This window comes from Nycticebus coucang, chromosome 21, assembly GCF_027406575.1.
Source record: "Nycticebus coucang isolate mNycCou1 chromosome 21, mNycCou1.pri, whole genome shotgun sequence".
NCBI classification, from domain to species: Eukaryota; Metazoa; Chordata; class Mammalia; order Primates; family Lorisidae; genus Nycticebus; species Nycticebus coucang.
The window spans coordinates 27,228,820-27,248,382 of NC_069800.1; the positions used below are offsets into that span (position 1 = coordinate 27,228,820).

General features: G+C 39.7%; 1 non-coding gene and 1 pseudogene across 1 annotated transcript; both read left to right on the forward strand.

The window, feature by feature from the left end:
* Window positions 1-19,271, forward strand: part of LOC128573479 (serine/arginine-rich splicing factor 11-like) — a 57,523-nt pseudogene extending 38,252 nt beyond the window's left edge.
* Window positions 9,819-9,922, forward strand: LOC128574404 (small nucleolar RNA U13). The gene has a single exon (XR_008376768.1). It is a non-coding gene; the product is annotated as a small nucleolar RNA U13 (small nucleolar RNA).
* Window positions 19,272-19,563: the final 292 nt, after the last annotated feature.

Sequence of the window (19,563 nt, forward strand, 5' to 3'; positions counted from 1 at the left end):
GTCATTTTTCATTATTTTCTTTTACTTTGTTTTATTGCTTTAAAAAAAATTAAAGACTTGGGTGGCATCTGTGGCTCAGTGGGTAGGGTGCTGGCCCCTATACTGAGGGTGGTGGGTTCAAACCTGGCCCAGCCAAACTGCAACAAAAAAATAGTCAGGCCTTCTGGCAGGCGCCTGTAGTCCCAGCTACTCAGGAGGCTGAGGCAAGAGAATTGCCTAAGCCCAGGAGTTAGTTTGCTGTGAGCTGTGACGCCACGGCACTGTACTGAGGGTGGGTGGTAAAGTGAGACTCTGTCTCTTAAAAAAAAAAAAAAAAAAAAAACACAATTAAAGACGGGGTAATTCTGCCTTGAGCAAATCTATTTTTATCATTTTCCCCAAAGTATGTGCTCACTTTATATTTCTGTCACATTTTGTAAGTCTCAAAATATTAAACTTTTTCTTATTGTATGTCTTATGGTGATATGACCTGTGATCAATGATTTTTGAAATTTCTATTGTAATTTTTTAGTAGTGCCATGAACCATGCTCCTGTCAGATGGGAAACTTAGAGACGTGCTGGTGTGTTCTGACTGCCCCCTACTGGACACTTCCCCATCTCTAGCCCTCTCCTTGGGGTTTGCTATTCCCTGAGGCATAACAATATTAAAATCAGGCTGATGACTACTTTGAAGTTTTGTCATTAAATCTAATGTCTGGTTACTCTTAGGTGTATTTTCAATTGCCTGCTGTATTTCCAACATATAGGTCTTTCCTTCCTGTTTCTTGTCATGTCTTGTATTATTTTGTTGGAAACTAGACATTCCAGTTAATTTTTTGTAGCTACTCTTAAGTTCTGCCTCCCTATCCTAGAGCTTTTTACTGTTATTGAATGACTATTTGTTTAGTAACTAGATGGATTATTTTGTTGGGGTCTATTATCCCTCACATGTCATTAAAGCTATGATAATACCTTAAGGACTGCAGCCTACGGTGACCTTGGAATAACTGGTTTTAGCAGAGTTTTCTTCGTCTCTTCCCCTGAGCACACTGAGCATTAAGAGGTATTAATTTCTAGGTGATTACTGTATTGTTGTCAATGACATTCTATGACACAAATTGCTCAGACCAATACTGTCAAATTTGAGTTTGTTTAAAAAGATAGTTATTTAAGTCAGCATTTTAGATTTGTTCTTATCTCAAGAAGAATTTTCTCAGGTACCTTTCCACCCCTTTCCCTAAAAAATGACCTCATCCATAGTTTAATCCATATCTCCAATAAATCTAGTATTCTCCCCAATTACTTTTGACCACAAACTTTAGTGTTTTTTAGAGTTCCCTTAGGCTTAAACTTCTCCACACTCTGTTGCAAATGAAGCCAGTTCTTTTGTAAAAAGATTAGGAGGTTATTCTTTTAAGACCTACTTTGACCCTCAGACAGAATCTCTGAGTTTCTGGTATGCTTTTGTCTGAGTGGCACTGCTGCCTTAGAAGCTAAACTGTAAGTATAAGGGGGAGGCAATAGTCTCAGCTAATCCTAATTTGTCTGGCCTGGCATAGAATCATGGTCTTATAAACTGAGACAAGGACCCCAGTTTTCTGAAAGGGGCTGTTCCCGAAATTGAGTCTCTTCCACCAGAGGCGGCAAGAAGAAGGAGGGAGCCCGCTGTCTTGACTGAACTCTCCAAGAACTTAGCTTTAGCAACAGGTAGTTGTCAGCAGGGTAAGAAATGCTGAATTCCTCCTGTCCCAGTAAGACAGGCCTCCAGGATGAAACTGGGTAGAGAGAGCCTTGGGTTCTGGGGATACAGGAGACTGAAGCAAGTTTTTGTTTTTGTTTTTTTTCTTGCTAAGCTAGGAGGAGGGAATGATCTGGATTCAAATACCACATATTCCCACTATTCTTACTGAATTTTGATAGACTTTCTTGAAAAGCTATTTCTTCATTTGTTGTATGCCTTAGGACTGTTTTGGAAACATTAAATATGTGTATATGTGCGCAATTTTCACCAATTTCAACTGCCTTTGGGGAGCAGTTCTAATTTCTCATATTGTCATCCTGAAAAACAATCTTCCTCTTATCTAATTAATACATTTGTATGTAAATTCAACTTTGACCTTAAGAAAGACAGTGATCTCTGATCCTCCCTGCTGGGGGTTGGAGGACCCAGGACCCTGTTCCATTGCCGGTGCTGGCCTAGCATTCTGGAATTACCTCACACAATGATTCACCTTTGCCGGTCTCATCTTGTGTCTGCTTTGTTGAGTTCCATGATCTGGACTCAGCAGTCGTGGCACAGCATCTGACAAACACTGCATTAATTGACAGAGCTTTGATAGTCACACCATATGCAAAAGGAGTTATTCCTGATGAGACTAAGGCTTTGTCTCAGTGGGCACCAGCTAATGTGGTCACAGGCCTCCTTCCCACTCCTAACTCACTTACTCAAATTGGCACCATTCCCTTGGCTGATTTGGGGGCTCCTGCTTTTGATCCTGCCCTTGCTACACTTGGGCTTCCAGGAACAAATTTGAATTCTCAGTCTCTTGTTGCAGATCAATTCCTGAAGTTTATGAGTACTGTTGATCCCAAGTTGAATCATATAGCTGTTGGTCTTGTTTCACCAAGTCTGAAATCAGATACCTCTAATAAACAAATAAAGGAAGCTGTGAAAAGGGTACAAGAAGCACAGTCCCTCATTTCTGCTGGTATAGAACCAGACAAGCTAATTTATAGCTGTAAGTTATAAATCAAGACAAGATCAAGATTATGTTCTAGGAGGTGGAGGACTCCCTCATCTTCTAGACACAGGCAGTCAAGAAGCAGATTGAGGAGACGATCACATTCTAAGTCATGGAGTAGGTAACAATCCAAAAGTTCAAGACAGAGAAGATCAATTTCCAGAGAGAGAGGTAGAAGGTCAAGGAGCACATCAAAAACAAGAGACAAAAAAATGAAGGAAAGGAAAAGACACGTTCCAAAACATCACCAAAGAGTTATAGCACAGCCAGCTGTTCTAGAAGTGCAAGCAGAGAAAGATGGCCTCTGTCCCATTCACCATCCCCTAGGAGTCATAAAAAGGAGAAGAAAGATAAAGATAAAGAGATAAGTAGAGCTGAAAGAGAACGATCCACAAGCTAGAAGAAGAAGACAAGAAATCAGACCAGGAGAGAAAACCAGAGAATGATTAGGATATAGAAGTTACAAGGGATTATGATGACGAGAAACAAGGATATGACAGTGAGAAAGAGAAAAAAGAAGAGAAGAAACCAACAGAAGCTGGTTCCCCTAAAGCAAAGGGAATGAGTGATCCACTGAGAGAATCCAAAGTCAATGGGGATGACCGCCATGAAGAAGGCATGGACAGGAGTGACCGAGTGCTGCCTCTGTGGGAGTCCACCTGTGTACGCGCATCGGTGTTATGCCTTTGTGTGATTTATTATGCTGTACCTGTTCATCTCAAACCTAGATGTACACAGCTGTAAGTTATAAATGGTTATAAAACTCCTGGTATTGATATTAGTGATTTACATCAAAAAGCTTTTAGGAAATGGTACAGGAGAAAACAGTTGTCACAATGAAAGCTGATGGAGTAACCAAGCAGTTTTATTAACTCTGGTGCTGCTTCATCATAAAAGTGAAAAGCTGTATGCATCTACATTCAGCAGGCATGTGTTGTTTATGTCGTATGATTTCCCTCATCGAGTGATTCATTGCCGTGATAGAGCCATGTAGGGAATGCACGGATTGCATGTTATGGTGGCAAGAATATCCTAAATGTCATTAAAATCCTCCAACATGAAAAAAAAAAAAAGACAGTGATCTCTGTTATTTGATTTAGATTAGAATTAATTTTCCCATTCTTTTTTTTTGCAGTTTCTGGCCAGGGCTGGGTTTGAACCCATCACCTCTGGCATATGGGGCTGGCACCCTACTCCTTTGAGCCACAGGCACCACTCTAATTTTCCCATTCTTTTGTCCCTTTTGTTATTATGCTTCAGATCTGTCTTATGTATACTGCAGATACAATAGAACCTCTGCAAGTTGACCACCCAAGGGACTGTAACAAACTGGTCAACATATGGAGGTGGCCAACATAAAGAACTGGCTTACTCAACTGACAGTGCATAGATGGTGCATGTCGGGTCTATGAAAATTAAGTCAACATAAAGAGGTGTTCATTGTATGTCTTTAGATTTTGTTTCTGGATTTTAATATATAACCTTTTATCTTAAAATATATTTTTTCTTTCAATTTTCAATGCCTGGCATCACACCTAGCATTCACAAGCTATTTGTGGAAGAAAGGTTGTTTCCTTTTCTGAGGCCTAGACAGGAGGGGGTTCCCCTAGGTCTCCTGGGAATGTCTCAGGAATTGCTAAAATCACGTATTCCTGTATCATTCCAACTTTAGTAGCTGTGCTGCTGAAGTGAGCACAAAATCACATATTCCTATGGGAAGCTGCCTAGAGATCACAGTCTGACTGAAGTATAATTGTCATACAACAAATGTCCCCCATTTAAAGTACATAATTTGATAGGTTTTCTCTCTCTCACACACACACCAGGAGATAATCCCCACAATCAAGACAGTTAACATATCTATTGCCCCCAAATTTCCCTGGTGCCCTCATGTTTTCTTTCATTTCTTCCCCAAGTCAACCACAACATGACCATGTCCCTTGACGTGGTTCATTCTTCATTCATTTTTCAAAGAATATGATAGGTCCTGCCTTAAATTACTTCTTCAGATATATATATTTTAGATTTTAGTTTTATTTACCATGGCACTGTATATATCTAACCCAGCCCAATTACAGAAATCTTCCATCAGCAACAGCTCAGGCCCTTCAATATCACACAATATAACTGTTTATCCTCTTAGCCAGGACTGTCTTGTCTTAAGGACTCAGGGTTTATTTCCTAATGACCTTGCCTAGTAGTGGGTAAAATACATAATGGAGTTACTCAAATTATCCATTTCTCTAGGAAAATCAAATCTCATGTTATCTTGCCATTTGAAGAACTGCAAACTTGTGTTTCTCCTGACTTTTCTGTATTTTGCTTCTTTCCTTTTGTATTCATCTGAGTGATTCTTTAAAAGAAAATATTTAAATGAGAGTGAAAAGGAGAAAAGAAAAGTCTCATTAGGCACTGCCAGCTGTTTAGTCTTCTTCTCTGAAACTTCCAAAAAATATATTTAAAACCTTCCTGGACATATTTGTTGAGAAGGGTCATGGCTGGCTAAGCTTCCCTGTTTGGGATAACAGATGTTAATTTGTTTACCAAGAATAAAGAAAAAAGAGTTTGAGTGCATTTTTTTCGCAGAGTGACTTAGATGGATGGTATAAGCATTTTTATTCATCCAAAAAGAGTTTTCATCCTATTTTTACTAGAATATTTTGTGTAATATATTTTATGCTCAAATATTATAAATTTATAGGACATTTCGAAAAGAAAGCAAAAGGAATAAAGTATCTCCACTGAACCTAACATTCTCTTGCTTTATTTAATTAATTTCAAATCTTGGTGGGGGTGACTACAACTTGAATTGGTTTAATGATAGACCCTGGAACAAGATTGTCTTAGGTACAGTAACTACCCTGCCTGTTACTATCAGTGTGACCTTGAGAAAATTACCTAACATCTCTGAGAGATGACTCTTCATCTTTAAAATGGAGATAATACCTACCTTACTGGGTAGTTATAGAAACAAAGTGTTATACACATGTACAACACTTATAACATTTATGTTAATTGTTATTTTGAGTATGAAAATAATGTCCCTTGAAATAAATGTTGTCCTTGATATCATGATTCAAAAAGAAAGCCAAAGCAGTCACAGATATGAGTTTGGAATTCAGATTTAAATATACTACTATTAAAATATGATTACATGGTTTACATTATTGTAAAACTTTTTATCAGTTTAAGACAAAGCAACAGCCTTAAAAATATTAGGATTGTGTCAAAAATAGTTAAAAACTGTTTAGGAGAGAACATTATTTGAGATGTTCAAGAACATCAAATGAGAAAAAGAAAGCATATATTGTTTCACCTCATTCTTTTGAATACTTGTTACTCAGGTACACTCTCAGACTTGTGGTCAGAAAACTTAGGTGGATCTGGATATATTTCTTTGCATATTTTAGCCCAGGGCATACATATAAAGGGCCTTCTGTAATCATCTGTCGATTAATTAAAATGGTCATGTTTCTATGCTCTTTGATACTCAGTCCCTGTGAACCCCAGGTGTCCCTGTATGAGCAGATAAGATAGATAAGAGGAGGGACCTTGATGGAGGATGTGGCCATAGCCATGAAAATGTGCTTGAGCTTGCTGCTTCTTCTGAAGATCATGCTCTGAAAAGGGTCCCTTAATTCCTGAGGGCAGGTGCATGCAAAATGCTCAGGTGGCCAAAAGAACGAGTACTCACTTCGGCTCATTTCTCCTTTCCTTCTTAGCTCACAGTTTAGTTACTTCTCCCAGACTCCTTTGCAGTCAGCTGAAGTCATGTGATGAGTTCTGGCCAATGACTTGTGAGTAAAGGCTATGAGTGACACTCTTAGTCCTGACCATAACTATCCTGCACTCTTGATACACATTTTCCATCTACTGGACTTCAAAAACCTAGACAGTGAACACACTGATACAATAACTACCCTGCCTGTTATTATCAGTGTGACTTTGAGCAAATTACCTAACATTATGGCAAGAGCCTGGGTCCTTTAAGTAACACATTAGTCATCTGATCTATTTTAAATAATGTCGTCCCACCTTATTAAGGTTATTAAGAAGACCTTAAACAAGTCCACTTCTTGTCCACTTACAAAGAAAGCACTCTTATTCTCCTCAGATGCTGTATGCCTCTTTCAAGACTCTCCTCCCTTTGAAGATAATAATTAACATTTACTGAGTATTTAATGTGTATCAAGTATTATCTAATACTAGATACTATGTCATTTACCCTCCATGTCAACTTTACATGTATGGTATTATGCACAATTAAAGAAACGAAGCATAATAAGTTACAGATCACGCATAGATAATGGAGTCAGGATTTGAACTCCGAACATTCACAGCTAATCCCTAAGCTATATGGCTTCCCAGTACACTGCAGGCATCCAATTTCCTTAGTTGTGCAGATCCTCTGCAGAAGTTATTTTCTCCCATGATTTCTTAAAACATTTATCAATACATTTCTTCCCATTATTCCCTTCAAAACATCCTATTCTAAATCTCATTTCTTCATTTTTCATGGAAATAAATTAATGTATTTATTAACATTTCATTTTAACTGTCATTATTGAAGATTCTTATCAGCCTTAATGGACATAATAAAAATTACAGGATTTGGTACCTAACTTTAAGAGCAAATTTCAGTCTCCTCACCATCTGTCTGCTCCATCCTGATTTGGAATCTAAAAGAAAGTCCTGAGATGGGGTTTGGAGAGTCTGTGGCTCGTTATTATGGATAGTAATATAAATATTACCCCAAATTAGTAGATAACCAAGTACAAATGAAGTAAGAAAGTGAAACATTGGCAGCAAGCAGGTCAAAGGAGCACATGATGAAATAAATGGGGATTAGAAAGCAAAAGATGGGGCTGAGTGTGGTGGCTCACACCTGTCACTTACCACTGTAAGAGGCAAGGTGGGAGGATTGCTTGAGGCCAGGAGTTTGAGACCAACCTGAGCAAGAATGAGACCCCATATCTAGAAAATTAGCCAGATGTGGTGGCTCACATCTGTAATTTTGCATCCTCAGGAGGCTGAGGCAGGAGGATCTCTTGAGCCCAGGAGTCTGAGGTCACAGTGAGTCATGATGATGCCACTACTCACATCCTGGGCAATAGAGCAAGACCCTGTCTTGAAAAAAAGAAGAACGAGAAAGGAAAAAAGAAAGAAAGCAGGAGATGGGAGAACAAGAACATGGGAGAAGAGGTAGGAGAGGTGTGTGCTCTGGCATAACTCCAGAAATCAGTTCCCAAGTGTGCCATGGATTTTTTTACCACCTCCTCCAGTATATTTATCTGACGAATTTTGGATCACTTGAGGAGGCTGGAACAGGCTGGGATATGGGAAGATATCCCATAATCACATGGATTATACATAGGGAGAAGTTCAGATGATGTAATATGAGGGTAGATCCTTTCTGAAGGGTATCTGGACAGCTTTTGTGAAGAAGACAGCTATCGTGTTGGGATTTTCTGAATGCACAGGATTAGGAAAGTGGATACTGGAGGAAGGGCAAAAAGGGCACTGTAGGTAGCTGAAACTGCAAAGGTATAGAGGAAAGCAAGCCCAAGGTGTGCTACAGAAACACAGCCTGTCTAACATCGACTGTGAATTGCACAAGGGCCAACACTGAGGGATACCAGGTGAGAAACAAGCAAGGGCGGGGAAAGGCTTACAGAGAAGTGAGACTGAGTCTGGAGTCATAGTGGGGCCTGCCAGGGCAGAAGAGCTCCTTGAGAGAGAGAACTTAAGGAAAGGAAAGGAAAGAGAAGGGAAGGGAAGGGAACGGAAGGGAAGGGAAGGAGGAAAGAAAAGAGAAAGGGAAAGGGCCAAGACAGGAGAAAATTTTGGGAGAAACTCCAAATGTATTAGAGAAAGAGTTAAAGATGAAGGTCTCTGAACCAGTGGGAAAAGGGCAATGGAGATTTTCAAGAAACACTGGGGTAAGAAGAGACACAGCAAAGTGCTGCCTACTCTACCTACTTCCCTGGAGTAACTGCAGCCAGACCAGCATCAGGAGCGCCATCAAAAAGGCTGCAAGCCAGAGTTCTTCCATGCAGCTCTCTCTAAGGCCAGACGGATTAGAAAACAAAATGGATTGTCAGGAAGTGGAGGTGAGTGGAGGCTAGTGTGCTCCAGCGAAGCGTTCAGAGGCTATGAGGAATACTGTGATGAAAAGCAGAGGAGTTTTTAATCTAGGACTCGCCTATGCAGATTTCCAGCCAGAAGGATGACAAATGATGAGGAAAAGCTTAACAAAGAGAAGGATAAGAGAAGACAGTTGATTGAAGAAGAAGAGAGTGTGGTTTAGCAAGAAAGAATCATGGGTTAATGCAGAAATCCTCCCTGGTGTAGAAAGTGGAGGAGGCAAAATCAGAGGTCTTTGAATTTAGTAAACTTGGACATCACGTTGTCCTCAAAGAAGAGGGTATAGATGGAGTCCCAAGAGAGCAGAAAGCTTTGGCATAGGTGTATGAAGAATGTCTACAAAGATTGTACCAGATTTTAATCCTTCAACCACCAAATATTCATGAAGCATCTAGTTATATACTGGATGTGGCATTTTAGTTTTCCAAAGTACTGGCAGTTGCTGCCAACTTAGCAATATCAGCAGATGTTTTAAAATGTGTTCTTTACTCCATCATACAAGTTACTAATCAAATAAGGAATAATTTTGATTTTAGGGCCCTAAGGCACCCAACTTCCTGTCTCTTTCCAGTGTGAGATCAAATGTGTTGATATGTTTGAGCATTTTTTAAGTTAACATTATTTACAGTGTTATTTCATTATGACCAGTATTTTGTATGCTTGGCTATGCATTTATCTTCTTAGCTTTCCTTCACAACTGGCACAGAATCCTGCATCTGCATGGTTTCATAATATATTAATGTCTTCCTATAATAAAGATATGAAGTTATGGGTGTGCAGTGGTAGAGAAAGTACCACATTGTCGAAGATCAAAGAATTTGTGGATTCAAGCTTTAGTTGAAATGTAGCAATAAAAGAAAATTGAGATACAGAGCAGGAATTGAAAAGGACAAAGTATCAAGATTGGGTAAACTTAGAGAAAATGGTAAAATTAAAAATTTCAAAGGAGGCTGATCCTTTTGCAGTACATAAGCATGATGATTGGGTTTTTATGCGCATGTGTGAGATATGCCTCCCACAGATTTTGTTACGATGTTGGCACATGACCTGTCTGACATGAAAAGAAAAAATAAATAAATAAAAACATCAAAGGAGGGAATTAAAAGACAAGAGACACTGTCCACACTGTGCCAGCATTTCCTCATTGTTACCTTTCCAATGCCCTCTCATGTCTTACTGAGAAAGCCTGAGGCTTTCCCTGCCATCTACGGCATCACTGGCTGGAACACAGGCATGAATTAGTACCATGAGTTAGTACCATACTATTAGCACCATGAATTAGTACAAAACTCCCAGGAGAGTTCTTCAACCAATAATGAATATAATTTACCATAAATATTCCATATTCACTATTCCCAGGTAAGATAACTAAAAAGCATGATATATTCCATCTCCTGGAAATCAGCAGTGGGATGAGCCCCAGCTACCCACAGTGTAACCTGTTTGTCAACAGGTAGTAGATTCTTTCTCTTCTCTTCTCTTTCTTTTTTCTTTTCCTTTTTTTTTTTCAGTTTTTTTTTTTTTTTTTTTTTTGGTGGGGGCTAGGTTTGAACTTTCCACCTCTGACATATGGGGCCAGCACCCTACTCCTTTGAGCCACAGGCACCGCCCCTTTTCTTCTCTTTCTTATTTCTCTCTTCCTTTCCTCTTCCTACTTGTTTTCCATATTTACTTCCCCAGAACAATGCTTTGTTTTCAAATCTTTGTCTCAGGGTTTTCTCTAATAGAACTGAACCTAACACTGAGAATGAATCCAAATCCTTTTCCAGAATTAAAGAAAAATAAATCTACCAACATGTACTATATCTTCTCTGGTTATAGATGGTTATACATCCTGTTAAACCATCATCTACTCAATCCCTAAATTAGAAATGCTAAAATTATCCTCAACAATCCCCTCTTCCTTATATCTTACATTCAAATCATCAAGTTCTATTGACTTATTCTCTCAGTATTTCTCAAGTCTATTTCTCTCCATCTCCATTTGCACGACGCAGACCAAGCTACCTGTTCCCCCATCTAGATGCTTGCACGAAGCTTCTACCTGGTCCTCTGCATCCATTCTTGTCCTCTCCCAGTCCATTCTCCACTCACCGTTCCCAAGCAAACTTTTCAAAGTCTAATTTTTCACATCCCACACTCTGCTTAAAACCTCTCTCTGGTTCTCCATCTGTCTTACATTCCAGCCAATGCTACTTAACACAGTCTGCAAGATTTCATATGATCTAGTCTCCCCTACACCCCACATTTTCAGTCTCCTCTTAAACCTGACTTTGTTTTGATTTTAGCTTTTCAACCATCTAGCCCTTCTTACATTCAATTTCTCTAAATTTCTTACTCCCTTGATCCAAGGGATGTTTGCTTTTTAGAAAAATTCTTCCCTGCCCTCTTACCCTCTCCTGACCCCTTGCTGTCTAATACCTCCTACCCGTCTCCATCCTCGGGTTCAGAGTCACTTTCTCTGAAAAGTTTCCAAACATCCTGTATGAAGTTAAGTCTCTCTTCTACAGGCTCCCAGGCTAATTTGATTTCACTTTCCATTGAGGTCATTTTTGCATTTATGTCACTTTATTAAAGTTAGGCTCATTATCAATCTGGCATTCTTTCAGATGCCAAGGCCTTTGTCTTTCTTGGATTGCTCTTCTTTTCCTTGTAATTTGTACCTGTTATCTGCTGAAAAAATAGAAGAGAAGATAAGACAATGAATGCATTCCTGCTAATGTTACATGTATTACTGTAACAAGGAATACCGTAGGAAGTTTTTGTGAGGAAAAAGAACATTGCTTCTGAGGAAACAAAAAAGACGCATGGGGTCAGGGGATCATGTATATGTTTCCATGTAATAGGATTGCCATTGTGCCCTAACCTGATGTCGGTGAGATTACAGAACAGAAACATAATGAGTCAAAAATACTTGCCTCTCTGACATTCCCCAGTAATGTGGTAACGGGGTAAACATAAAGCAGATTATCCAGTGCTAGAAAGAGTAAATAGAGCAAATTATATGCCTGCAGATGTATAGGGTGTAATAGATATGGTCATTCTTGTATGTCTCTAAAGCATCCTCAAGGGGTGGGGAGTGTGGTTTCCCTCTCTCCCTTCCTTTCCATAGCATAAAATAGTCCTTAAGCTATGCTTTAAGAGTTGATCTATATTAATAGGAGAACATTGAATTTGGAGGCATTTTTCTAGGAGAGAACCAGAAGACTTGAAGCCATCTCCAGATGCTTCACAGTATCTGAATGACCTGATAAGATTCTGCATCTCTATAGGCCAGATAGGGGACGAGAGGGAACACACTGTGGGAGAGATGAAACCCTGGTGGTGGGTGGCCCAGAGGGACAAAACTGTGCAGGGGGCCAGAAACAAAGTGTGGAACAAGAAATCACCTAACACCCACCGAAGATGAAACCTGAAGAGACAGATGTGAAATTCAATGAAAAAAGTAAAGCTCTATTTTTTTTTTTTACCAATTTCCAGGATTTATATGTATTTGTAATCATCTAATAGTGACTTTATTGTAATGGAATTATCTCATGCTTCTCTGTCCCCTTGAAACTGAAATATGTAACTAAGAGTTGGCAAATTTCTGTTTGTCGAATAAGTGAAATTTAATGTGGCCTTTTCCTATAGCACAGGAAAGAAGTGTCAAAAGAAAGACTTGAAGGTCTTTGTGAAGTGAGTGGGGGCCTGAGTGGAAATAAGCACCTTGGGGGAAATGGGAAATATAGTGGATAAAAAAAAAAACACTCCTTTGTAAGACTTGAAGGGAACTAACTTGGAAACCTAGAAAAAAATGATAGTGGATAACTGACCTATTTGGTAAGTGTATGAAAATGGAAGTCAAAAAGGACAGAGGAGTGGTGTAACCAACATTAAAGGTGGTTAAGACAAAACTAGATGATAACAAGAGACATAACAAAGGAAAAAATACTAACTGGATCCTCAAGACTGCTGTAAATACAGATTTGGGGTCTACGAGGATTAAGATTTGAGGAAGAAGCTAGCTGCAGGTTAAGTGAAGCCAAGTATCTTCACCTTTTGTGCACAATACAACTGAGACACGCCATCTGCTTTGCTTTGCACAATTTGCTTAAGAAAAATTATTGTTGCTGCTCTTTAATACACTTATTTTCGGGGTACCTACAAATGAGTCTTCAATGAATTGCTTCAGAATGTTTCCAGATATGAAGTCATGATAGCTGGTCTCTCCTTGTTTTCCAAATTAAAAAAAAAATAAAAGGAAAATACAGAGGATATTTAAGAAACTCCCTTCTAAATGGAGAATACACAGCCATAACAAATCTGGAGCTAACCATGAGAGGAAAATTATCTTTCAGGTCACCAGTAATATAATTCTTGTAAAGAACACTATTGGTGGATTATGATGGAACTGTTCTGCATCACGTGGTACAGCTCCATCTGCTGTCTTTTAGCAAACATCCAGATGGATTCCATTTCTAGTCTCCAGAAAGATGAGGCCGATCAATATGAAAAGCTGTGTCTCTGTTCATCCATCACAATCATCCAAGGAGAATCACAAATTTTTTGGTATCTGCCCATCTTTCCTGTCAAGAGACCGATGATTTTATTTTTAACTGTGAAATCTGCCTGTGAATCTATGAGGAATAACAATGCCAATGGTCTATTTTTCCTTGGGTTTGTTTCTTATGGTGGTAGGAAAGCCTCCCTCCTATTCTCTTTCAAAACTCTTTCATTCCATTTTTGTGAAGGATCGTTCATGCTTCTGGTCATTATAAGGCTTAAAAATTCTTATGATATTATTATGACTTGAAAAGTATCTCAGATTCAGGAGTCAACTACATGGCATGAATTGGAATACCACGCTGAATGACAAATGAGCCCTAAAAAAACAATTTCATGTTTGAAAATGTTTCCCTACATGCTCATAATCCTTGTTTATGTAATTTCTTGTTCACACAGGATAAAATTGTATGACCACCTCTATAACATGGCTTGTTATCAAAAAGAAAGGACTCCTCTTACGAGGCTGACTTATACACATTCACAGACGTATATACACCACACCACACACATACACACACGCACTCCCCTAGAAGTTGATAAGATTCTGACCCAAGTCTGAGTTCAGCAGGAGTCTAAAGAAAACAAGTCTTCCTCCCCGATCCTGGTATCAAGCTAAAAATTTCTGTCAGCATTTTTTTTTAATTTGAGATTTTTAAAAATTCTTATTTTATGTTTTTGGACTCATATGGAAGAGAGTGACAGGTGTCTCAGATATCTTTCCCCCCACTTCTTCTTAGGTAGAAAAGTTTCTATTTTAGTTGGACATGTGGCCACTTGGAATAAAAATCCTTTTTCCGTCTCTCCCTTGCAGAGAGGTCTGGTCATGTGACTAAGTTTTTGGCAATGGATAAAGCTGAGGTAGGGTGTGCAGCTTCTGAGAAATGCACTTCGTCTCTTTTTCACCCCACCCCTCCCCTGCTTCCTCTCTGCAGTCAAGAGAACGTGGCTTGGCTGGAACTCCAGCACTCCACTCTGTCCATGTGAGCATAAGACAGAGAACAGAAGCAGTGCCTGACGGGGCAGCCAGAGAGCAGGAGCTTGCAGCTCTCACAAGGAGAGAGTGCTATTCCAATTCGTGCCATTTAACCACCTTTAACCGTGGATTCACACCCTATTGGACTTTTGAATGCGAAAGCCAAAAAAATTTCTATTTTTATAGCCTTATTATTTTGGGGGTTCTCTATTACTCATAGTCCATTATGTCTTTTTTTTTTAAATAGATAATGTCCTAATAATAAAAGATGGTTCTAGCAGATGCCATTTCCAACTAAGATTAAATGGTGATATATTAGCAATGGAAAGTTTTAAGAGCACTAACTCTTTCAGTATAACCATTGGGCAATCAAGATCCTTTTACAGGAAGAAAAAGCAAAAGCAAATGAAGTTTTATATGTGTTATTTTAAGCTTAAAGATTTTTTCTTTTTCAAGTTACTCCTCAGCATTCCATCTAATGAAACTGAACTTACATAACTCAGCACCAAAAAATCTGACTTCCAACTATAAGCACCTGTGATTTTTTTTTTTTAAATCTGGCAACGGAACTGCTTTTCCTTAAGAGTGGAGCAGACAAGTTGTGTTGGGAGATTAATCTGCACCTCCTAACTCAGAAGAAGCATTGACCTAACAACTAAAAGGAGATTATATTTAAACATCCCAGTTAGTTCACTCCCTCAGGTGGGTTAACTTGAAGGCATTTACTCTCTGCTGGGTCCCAGAATTCCCCACCGGGGCTAACATCCAGTTATCTAGTGTCGTAACCGGTGTATACTTTTCCTTTTGCTGGCCATCTTCCTTCCCTTGTTTCATTTCCTTGTTCCTCTGCCCTTGTTTACTGGGTACACATCTGACATAAACTATCCAACGTGTATCTTTCCAATAGAATCTGCTTCTGGGGGCTCTAAAACCAAGGCATAATATTTACATATTGTGTGTGTGTCAGTAAAACCATTTGTAGCCAGGAGAATAATATGAATGACAACATGACGTGATTGCAAACTAGATGGAGAGTAGCTTTGCTTCATTCTTTTCCTTTTGGTCCTCAGTGGTAGAACAGAGCAGGTCTTGACCACATCCCTAACACAAAATTTATTGGAATTTAATTGATTGCATATATGACTTTAACTCCATGTTAAAAGTTACTCATAACAACTTTGTCATCAACTTTATTTTTTAGAATAGCTTTAGTTCCATGGCAATATTGAGCAGAACATAGGGAAATCTCCCATATATCCCCTTCTCCCACATATGCATAATCTCCCCTTTCATCAACATCGCTTGCCAGAGTGCTTCATTTGTTGCAGTTAATAAGCCTGGACCCATCAATATCACCCACAGTCTACAGTCTACATTAGGGTTTACCGTTGGCATTGTTCATTCCATGGATTTGGACAAATCTATTAGGCCAAGCACCCACCATTATAGTATCATTCAGAGTAGTTTCAAATGGATGTTTCCAATTTTAAAATTGAGCATTAAAATATATGTTTAATAAGGCTGAGCGCTGTGGCTCACCCTATAATCCTAGCACTCTGGGAAGCAGAGGCCAGTGGATTGCTTGAGCTCAGGAGTTGGAGACCAGCCTGAGCACGAGTGAAACCCCCATCTTTAAAAATAGCCAGGAGTTGTGGCACCTGTAGTCCCAGCTACTCAGGAGGCTAAAGCAAGAGGATCATTTGAACCTAAGAGTTTGAAAGTGTGCAAGCTATAACAACATGTTACCCTACCTAGAGAAACAAAGTGAGACCTGGTCTCAAATATATATATTTATTTAAAAAACATATACATATATATGTTCAATAAAAAGTCTACACAAACAAGTTTTGGTTCCATTTTACTACTTATTAATTTAACAATTTTAAACAAATCTTTTAGTCTTAAGCTTTCTTATCTGTACAATAAAAGGGGGCAATGGTTTCCGTGATATAGTAGCGTCTGAGGTTTTTCTAGCAGTATAAACTTACATTTTATTAAGTTACTGCTTCAGTACCATTGAATAATCTGATGAAAGCTTTGTGTATCTTCCATGACTAAGGCACAAGGCTGACTGATGCAGGAAAATGAAAGGCTGGAAAACACAACGTTTTTTGTTTTTGAGCTCAGTTTGATGAACCAGGCACCTCGAAACCACAACTTATAGTAAGGGAATAAGGTGAGATGAGACTGGGGGATTGACAAAGACCCATGGCTCAGGTAGCACCTGAAGGGAATCTTCATAAACCAATAGGATTTTAATAGGAAAGCGAAGTGTAAGTAATGTCAGGGAAACATTTAAACAAAAGCTTCTAGCATGAAAATGCTCAGTTAAGTAGGAAACTGCCTGGTCTTGCTGGCCTGGGGATTAAGAACCACTTATGGAGAAATGAGGCAGAAAAGGAAGACTGGTATTAAAGCATGAAGGGTATTAACTGCCATGAAAAGGAATCTGTAAGCAATGAAGACTTAAGAAGATTTTTAGGATGAGGGAGGGCATAATGAAATCTGGCTTTCGGATTCATATTTACCAAATGTAGCAGGTAGCATAGTCCAGAAGTCAGACTTTGAGACAGAATTTACTGTTTGGGGTGTCTATTAAGGAATAGTTAAGGCTTGTGCCCTCGAGGACAGCCACTAAGGATGGAAAGGAAGGGAGTGGCTGGGGAGAAAAGGCCGCCTCTGCCCACAATCTCAGGGACTAGAAGAAAAATCCCTCCCAGAAGAGACATCTGGGTGGCACATCACAGCATCTGCCACATCAAACGTGTCCTTTAGAACTCAGGGGTCTTTAGAGTCCCGAGTTTCACTCTGAATTGGTAGACATGGAATAAAGCTCGTGTTTTAAACATTAACTTTCCAGATGGTTTTGATGACTACTTTTTTAGCTATTCAGTCAAAACCATTGAGTGAAGACTTGGGGCCAGGTCCATGCCCTTTGCTGATAGAATATCTCTCCTGCCTCAAAATACCTTCCTTTGATACAATAGCTTTATGAAAAAAGCAGAGCAGACATCTGCATTTTAGAGATAAGCACACAAGCTTAGAAAACATAAATGACATGTCCAAGGTCACAAAGCTGCGAAATACAGCTCAGGCTCAAACATGCCCTTTCCTACTCCAAGTCCCTCTCCCTCTCTCATACGTCTAAAATTTATTGCTGGGTAGGCCATACTGTTCTTTTAAGAAAAATGACTGTTCTCATTATACTTAGAAACTTTTCCAATGTTATATTAGTGGTACTTTCTACAAAAATAAAAGTTTACCCCTGTGGTAGTAATAATAGATTCCCCACTACATTATGTCTGGCATAGGTGATCACATGGTGCTGGCTTTTGATCCTGGCAAGAGCTTTTGCTTTAACTCTCAATACCAACTAGTGAAAAGCAAGTGCAACACGCTCTCATCTGTTTTCTCTGAATAAATCCTTTCTAGATCTTCATAAGATTGAATTGGGTATTCCAGGAAAAGAGAAACTAATACATTTTCCTCCTAAAAGGCAGCTGAGCCTTTGGTGATATGCATTAGTGTGGATGTACTTTAAATGAAAAAAAAAAATGGTTTTAAATGAGAATTGGGTGGGTTTAATGGGCAGAGAACCTGTTTTTTGACATGAGTATGTGGTGCCTTTTCTAACTCTCCACTCCTCTCTAAATCACTAGGTCTGTGCAAGGCTAAGAGAGGTGCGCCATAAACCAGCCAAATGAACCCATGCCAGCTTTACTAAATAACAAGTCAGTCATAATTGATCATCACCTGACCATGTCCCATAGACATCAACTAAAATGCCATGGATACACACTGTGAGAGAACAAGGTTGTACTTTGTTTTCAGCGTTCAAACTCAAAATCAAACCCCAGTTTGGAAATGCATTAAGAGTTAGTCTTTACATGGTTGTGGTGATGATGATGTTTTTCTTTTTACAGAAAAAAATATGCTACTGATCATCACCAGCATGCTGGATTTTCAGCAGGTCAGAAGCAATTATACACGCTGTGCATTAACAACCCCCACAAGTGAAAGGCCTTAGTTACAGAGCTGGCATGTCCTGTACTTTCTGAGCTGTAATATGTTTGAATTTCACAATATCTGCCAATTTCATTCAGAATTCTTAACCTTGCTCTGGAGTGAAGTTTGACCTCAATCACTGAAAGGGATTTCATACAGATTTCACAGATTTCCAAGTCTGTGGGCCAGATTCAAGTCCATGGCCTTAAAGGTACATGGGTTTCCCTTTCAGAAAGAGGATAGAGCTCACTAAATTGAATAAAGTAATTTACTGTTGCTTAAGGCTACTGATACCTACGGCTCAATTCTACAGAACTTTATTGAACCCATAGAAATCTACTTTTTTCTTCACTGATTTATAATGGCAGATTATCATAAATGAAATTCCCATATGTACTTGGATCTATTTCTGGACTTTTCTGTTCTATTGATGTCTGTCTATTTCATGTGCTGATACCAAAATGTTTTAATTTCTGTTTCTGGCACAGAAGCCAGCAAAATGAAAAAAAAAAAAAAGAAAGAAAGGACCTCTGTGTGTATTTGTCAAAATACATTCTTTGCTCCTCATGAAAGCTGCTGCCGGATATGCCTGCTCCAGCCCTCTCCAGCCCTCTCCAGCCCTCTCCAACCGTCTCCAGCCCCCTCCAGCCGTCTCCAGCCCTCTCCAGCCTTCTCCAGCCTGCTCCAGAACCTCTCTAGCCTTCTCCAGCTTTCTCCATCTTTCTCCAGCCTGCTCCAGCCTTCTCCAGCCCTCTCCAACCTTCTCCAGCCCACTCCAGCCCTCTCCGGCCTTCTCCAGCCTTCTCCAGCCCCCTCCAGCCCTCTCCAGCCCTCTCCAGCCTTCTCCAGCCTGCTCCAGAACCTCTCTAGCCTTCTCTAGCTTTCTCCATCTTTCTCCAGCCTGCTCCAGCCTTCTCCAGCCCTCTCCAACCTTCTCCAGCCCACTTCAGCCCTCTCCAGCCTTCTCCAGCCTTCTCCAGCCCCCTCCAGCCCTCTCCAGCCCTCTCCAGCCTTCTCCAGCCTGCTCCAGAACCTCTCTAGCCTTCTCTAGCTTTCTCCATCTTTCTCCATCTTTCTCCAGCCTGCTCCAGCCTTCTCCAGCCCTCTCCAACCTTCTCCAGCCCCCTCCAGCCCTCTCCAGCCTTCTCCAGTCCATTCCAGCCCTCTCCTGG